We start from the raw sequence: 7,507 nt of genomic DNA on the forward strand, positions 1-7,507 counted from the left end.
TATTAGAGCTCCAGTTCAAATCATGAGAAAGAGTCACACCCAAAAATTTACATTTCTCAGTAATCTGCACATCGGAATCATGGATAGTAATAGGCACCTGATTCCTATTATGACAAAAATCAATAACAAGTTATTACAAGGCATAAAACATTGGTTAAGGCATTAACCAATCACAACTCAACCGTTTGAAAATGGTACAGAATGCAGCTGCTAGGCTCCTTACTGGTGTGCGCAAACAAAATCACATTACTCCAATTCTAAAATCTCTGCACTGGCTCCCAATCCGTTACAGAATTGATTTTAAAGTCTTGATGCTTGTTTTTAAATCCCTGAATTGATTGACTCCTGTATATATGACTGATCTATTATCCAGTCACAATTCTGGAAGGTCATCCAACCAGAGACTGTTAACTGTTCCTCAGACTAGATTAAAAACGAGAGGAGATTGAGCTTTTGCCGTTGCTGCACCAAAACTTTGGAACAGCCTCCCTGTCCTTATTAGAACTGCCTCTTCACTGCATGAGTTTAAAGCAAACTCAAAACGTATTTTTTTCCTTTGGCTTATAATTGTAGTTGATATATGCTGTGTCTGGTTTGTTTCTATGTTTTGTTTTGTAATCTATGTTGTACTTGGTGCTAAATATTGATGACGTATGATATAGTGTACAGCACCTTGGTCAACAACTGTTGTTTTTAGTGGTGCTATATAAATAAAGTTGAGTTGAGTTCGATTGGGCATTTAGCTTACGGAAGTCGACACAGACATGCAAGTATTCATCCTTTTTCAGGACAATGACGAGGGGGCTACTCCATTCACTGTTAGAAGCTTCTATCACTCACAGCTGCTTCATCGTCTCTATTTCCTCTTTCAATGGCTTGGCAAGTTTTTCAGGTATTCAATAAGGTCACTGTCGTGAGGGGGTTGTATCTGTCAGGTGGATGGTGTGATGTACCCGTTCTGTCCATCCAGGCCTCTGACAGAACAGTAATGGAAAGAGATATAGGAGGTCTTGTACCTCAGCCCTTTGGGATTCATCTAGATGTACCAACTTCACTGTTGCATGACTTCTCTGAGGTCTCACCTCTAGAGCGAGCTCATCTTCCTCTTCATCCTCCACCTTCCTTATCATCAGCAATGTCTCAGGTGCCTCATTTGGTGCCTCTTTCTATTCTTTCAACAGGTTACCATGGTATGTCTGGTGAGATCTTCTTTTGTCAGGGTGATGAACCTCATAAGTTAGTGGCCCCATCTTCCTCACAATGGAATTCGGTCCTTGCCACTTGGCGAGTAACTTATTCGCCGAGGTCGGTAATAACAGCAGTACTTTCTGTCCCGATTGGAACTGACCCAGTCTGGCTTGATGGTCGTACCATCGTTTCTGGGCCACCTGTGCTTCTCGAAGATTTTCCCTTGCTTGCTACCTGTGAGTCTCTAGCCGGTCCCTCATCTCCAGAATGAACCTCACAATGCTTCTCTCCTCCGTGTCTGCTGTTGACTTTGTCCAGGCCTTTTTCAAGATGTCCAGTGGTCCTTGGACTTGCCAGCCATACAGGAGTTCGAAGGGTGAAAACCCGGTTGAAGCCTGAGGTACCTATCTGTATGCGAAGAGAACAAAGGGGAGCCATTTGTCCCAGTCACGGCCAGTGTCTGCGACGAATTTCCGCAGCATGCCCTTCAGCATCTGATTAAACCGTTAAACTAGCCCATCCGTCCGTGGGTGATATGGACTAGTTCTCAATGCTGTGATGCCCAGTTGCTGATGCAGTTGTCTCATCAGGTGGGAAGTGAAGTTCGTGTGGCATAGTCGCAGATGACTAAAATGTATCTGTGTCCCGCACTGCTCTTTTCTAGTGGTCCCACAATATCCATGGCGATACGGCGGAAAGGATTGGATATGATGGGTAACGGGCGTAATGGGGCCTTATCCCGTTGACGCACAGCACTGGTCTTCTGACATGTCGAACATGTAGTGTAGTATGTCTGAACGTCAGTGTACATGGTAGGCCAGTAGAAGCGTGAACTAATACGTGTATTTATAGCTCACGACTCTGCAGTAGCACGTTGGCTCGACTTGGTAAACAAGTCCTTTTCTGGAGTCTGGCTGCTGCTTTTAAAGGCCAGACTCCACCCCTTTTCTTGAGGACCACCATTAATAGGTACGTGTCATAAGGGGATATCTTTCACATTCAAATTGACATATAACTCCACCTTATAACAAAACAAACTTTATACAAAAAATTTCAATAAACATAATAAACTAGACAACCACAACTCAAATTACGGTTTTGTCTTTTATTCTAAAACTTGAGTACCCCACATTTAGACACCACATGGTTTCACCGGGTTCCGGTCCACTGCGCCGGCGTGGCATAGTCCGATGACGCCATAACCGCCCGCCCTACCTGAGCTCAAGTTTGCTGGCGTAGCTCCCGGCAACCCGGTTACACCAACATATAACACACGATTTAATACATAAAACAAACAAATAATGAGAATGCGTGATATGTCCAGAAGGAATAACAGAAGGAAATATGGAATGTGGATGAATGACTAAGTGCTATCGGGATCGCGTGTGTACCCGCTTCTCCAATAGCGGCATCAACAGGTGAAAAAAGTGTGTTTGGTTGTTGCGTGTGTGTGTGTGTGTGTGTGTGTGTGTGTGTGTGTGTGTGTGTGTGTGTGTGTATGTGTGTGTGTGTGTGTGTGTGTGTGTGTGTGTGTGTGTGTGTGATTATGTGTGCCAGTGCTGCTGACTGCAGCATTGAAGAAGGTCACTTCTTTCACAGGAATGTTATTCTAGTAAGAACAAAAAAATTGATAAGCCAGTAAAGCATAACTTTTACCTACCAGTGTTCTCTCACTGTCACCTGTTTGCACAAGTGACTTGTGCATACAGCAACATGATTTCTTCCTCAATTCCCTAAGAAAATGTCATTATGCAATAGACCTGCAAAAACAGATTGACTGAAAAACACTGTTTATTGTGATTGTCCTTCCTTATACTCACCCCTATGGCCATTTAGAAAAACTCATCCTGCTACTGGATTGCAGCAGGCACGCAAGCCCCTCCACCTGAGAAAGATTCTCTGCAATTGCCATGGAAACTGTCTGAAAAGAAACCAGCAGTATTAATACCTGTTGCCATTTTCTCTGCCTCCTACATCTACATCCACATAACGGTAGAAACGGCAACAACAACAACAACAAACTCGCATTGGCAAAAACTCGAGGCAGCTGCTATGCCAAACTAAGGTTACACATATTAAGATATGCATATGTGAGGGGGTTAACATGATAAGCAAACGAACAGATCACCTCCGATGCTGGTAGTACCGATCATGCTGGCATAGCCTATCCAATAAATGCTCTTAATAGGGAATAAGAGCACTACGTTATCTTGCTTGAAATTGGGAGCTGGCCAAATTATTCCCAAATGTTTTTATCATTACGCAAACACATAATATTAGATATATATGCTTGTGGCATACATCTACTTCCCGAGAAAATATAATTCAGGGTTTCACTGCCTCATCTCCCTAATAATGTGAAACATTCATCTAATCCTTAAGACAGAACTAGCCCAATCCTTAAGACAGAACTAGCCCAATCCTCCTCCAACATCAGCTTTTATTTTATTATATTGTAAATGCTCCTCAGTGGAATTTGTTACTACTTTACATGGTTATTGTGTACTCTGTGGCGCTCTGGAATACTTGATTCTGATTGGTCAATCTCTGCATTCAGCAGTCTGATATTTGTTCTCTTCTCAAAATACTGAAACATGCGTTACTTTCATGTGTCTCATACTGTTTCATACAGTACGGAGCCCGTAAAGGGACATGGTGAAGTAAAAATAATTGTCAATGCTTTTACGTTCTCTCACAAATGTTTTGCGTTTCACCGAGAACATTTGTGTTCTCTTGCAAAAACTTTTGCAGTGGAAAACTTTGCGTTCGCTCGCAAAGAGCTCATGAGGTTTCGCTAGGGACCGCAAAGTTTCTCGGTCGGAACTTAAAACGTTTTGCGAGGGAACACATAGATTCGCGGGGGAACGAAAAAACATTTGCGAGAGAACGCAAATGCATTGATTTATATTTTTCCTCCCATCTCATATTTGTTTTCACCATACTAAAGGAAACTTTGTATTTGCTCGCAAAACATTTGTGTTCCCCCAATAAACTTGGCTTCCGTTCAAAATTTTTTTGCGTTCCCCTAAGAAACTTTGTGTTCACTCACGAAGAACACACGAAAGGAAACGCGAAAGCATTGAAATATATTTTTTCCTCCCATCCCATTTATTTTTTTCCTTCAACATGTTCCTTTAGTGGCTTTATACTTTGTACCCAGTCAAGATGACATTTACATCAATTGATTTTAAGCAACATTTACAGCAGCTTGTCACTGGGACAATTCTCTCAAAGTGACATCTTTGTATACCTTTTTTTACCCCCAAAAGTTCAGATTGTAGTAATACCTTAACCTTATAAAGCCTATGATCATATTTTATATGCAAGTTTCTAAGGTCACTAAAATATCATCTGCTTAATAAAAAGCTGTTGCACACAATCTACAACATGCCTTCTGTTGTCTGATTGATAGTTCATACTTTTTTAGCAAGTAAAAGGCCTTTAAGTACAATTTCGAAGACTTTGGTATACACACACGTCTTTGTTTACTGTATTATATTACATTTTATATTGTTAGTAACATTTTGTAATGAACATTTACTGGACTGAAACATCTTAGGTTTACTTGATTACCAATACATCATTTTTTAGACAAGTCATGTTAAAGGAACACGCCGACTTTTTGGGACTTTAGCTTATTCACCGCATCCCCCAGAGTTAGATAAGTCCATGCATACCCTTTTCATCTCTGTGCGTACTGTAACCCTGTTTGACGCACCCACCGCTAGCCTAGCTTAGCACAAAGACTGGATGTAAATGGCTACAGCTAGCATACTAATCCCAATAAGTGCCAAAATAACGTAAACATATTCCTATTTACATGTTGTGATTTGTATAGTTACAGAGTGTACAAATCACAAGGTCATATGAGACACAGCCATATTTTAACCGTATAAATACAATTTTGCTGGGAACTATATTATCAGAAGGTTACAGTAGGCTAGTCATCTAAAAACATAACGGAACACTTAAACCAGCCAATCCACTTTGTCCTGTCTGTGCTGTCGATGGGATGGCCATATCCTTTAGCACACGTTTCATGGTCCGTGTGGCAAAATTAAATTTTTTCAAAATAGTCGTCCTCAGTGAAATGTACTGAGTAAACACGATGGTCCTTGATGATCTCTTCAGGTGTGTTTGGATCGATATCCAGAGCAAGTAGCCATTGATTCATTAGGTCAGCGTTTTTGGTTGGAATTCTATGAAACATCATGGTATTACCTGGTCTCTCCTGTTTATTGTCGCAGCTCTTTACAATACAGCCAACACCCATGATTGTAAACTATGCTTTTACTATCTAGTAATTGCTGACGCTATTACTCCAACTCTGAACGAACTCTCTGCTCCTCACCACGGCGCATCTCAGGTGCTGCGGTTATCACTCCACCCAAGTAGCAGTGCTTTGCCTTCTGAGAATATAGTTCCCAGTATTTATATGGTTAAAAGATATATGGATATGTGTCTCATATGCCCTTGTTATTTGTACACTATGTGACTTTACAAATCACAACATGTAAACAGGATAATGTTTGTGTTATTTTGTCACTTATTGGGATTAGTATGCTAGCTGTACCCATTTACATCCAGTCTTTGTGCTAAGCTAGGCTAGCGGTGGGTGCGTCAAACAGACTTACAGCACGCACGGAGATGAAAAAGGTATGTATGGACTTATCTAACTCTGGGGGATACGGTGAATAAGCTAAAGTCCCAAAAAGTTGGCGTGCTCCTTTAAAATGTATCAAATATGATACAACGACTTTTGAGAAGCATTTATTTATACATCTCTCAGTTATCATTGAATTGCATTGCATTATGTTTTGCCCCTCATAATTTAACACCACAGAGCTTTGATCATTAAGCATTTAAAAATCATCTTACTAAGACTTATTATTAGGATATATAGATTGGCAAGTGATATTTATATGGATTTTATGCAAGTCTGCTTTACGGTAAAAAAAAAAAATCATTGATTTACATTACAATCAATCAGAATTTCATCTTATTTTTTGGTTATATAAATATTAGCAACTGCACCAGATTAGATATTTTTGAATCTGAAAAAACTGAGGTATTTTTCCCCCCTCAAGTAAGCTCCATTTATATCATACTGCTGTAAAGCCATAAAAGCCTGGTGTATCAAATATGATCCTCAACCAAAAAAATACTTTTTTGTCTAAAGGTTCGATAACCTGTTCCATTTTTAAATAGATTTTTCAGACTATGATATAATGTATTAGGTTTTACAGGTTATATTTCTCAGATAAGATAAAACAAATTGTCACTTATTCTAGTGACAATCTGTTTTTTCTGACAGTGTAGAGAATTTGTGTCCTTTACTTTTGGTCTCATCTGTGAAAAGCTAAACAATTTACAGTCATTTTTGTTTTTCAGAATACTTGGCCAAGACAATAAGTAGGATTTATGTGCTCACAGGATTTTTTAAACCCACATTATCTCATGTATTGTCTTCATTTAGTTTTTGAAAAGCTAATATGTACTTTGGGCCAATTTCAGAGCTCAATGTATGCAAGTGTTCTGGCTTGGCTTGATATTACAAGTAAGTGTTTTTGGGCACAGGTACAAATACAGGTCAGTGATGAAAGGTCTGATTGATGATGTATATATAAATTATGTCTAATCATCAAGGCTAAATTGACCAAAATTCCCACAGCATAATATAGTAAATATACACTATTAAATAAATGGCATAATTTTTCTTTTGATATTCCATATACTAGTTTGATGTTGTTCATAGGAACCATCTCATAATGTGATACGGGTCAACATATCTATTTGTTGTTATACAAGCTTTCTGTTCTCTGCAGCACTTTCATTTTCCAGCAAATGTGAGGTAGCTGTTTAAATTAAATGAACAAACTGCAGATGGTTTCATTAGAATAAAAAACGACCTCTCCGTGGCTATCATGTTTATGAAAAATAAATACTTGATTCGCTTAATTATTTTAGGTTAGTCACCTTCCCTACAAACCATCGGCAGAACCACAATTCCTGATGTGTTTCTTCTCTAAAGAAAAATGGGGTCTTATTTGTCAAACTGAACTTGTCAGATCCACTTGACTATGTGGGTTTAATTATGTGTCTGAATATATCAAACAAAACTTTTTATCATTTTTTATATGCTGTGTAATTTATATGAAAAAAGTAAGTACAACTTTAACCATAATTATTTGGGGCAACCATAGTTCATATCCAGCTGGTGTCATTTCCTGGTTCCAAAAAAAAATAAGTTACTACTTTCACTCTCTTTTTTTATTCTCTCAATTTCCTAACATTTCCCATCTGTTGATTTGTGCTTAAA

This window comes from Siphateles boraxobius, unplaced genomic scaffold, assembly GCF_051911475.1.
Source record: "Siphateles boraxobius isolate OS27281-9 unplaced genomic scaffold, OSU_SipBor_1 5, whole genome shotgun sequence".
Taxonomy (NCBI): domain Eukaryota; kingdom Metazoa; phylum Chordata; class Actinopteri; order Cypriniformes; family Leuciscidae; genus Siphateles; species Siphateles boraxobius.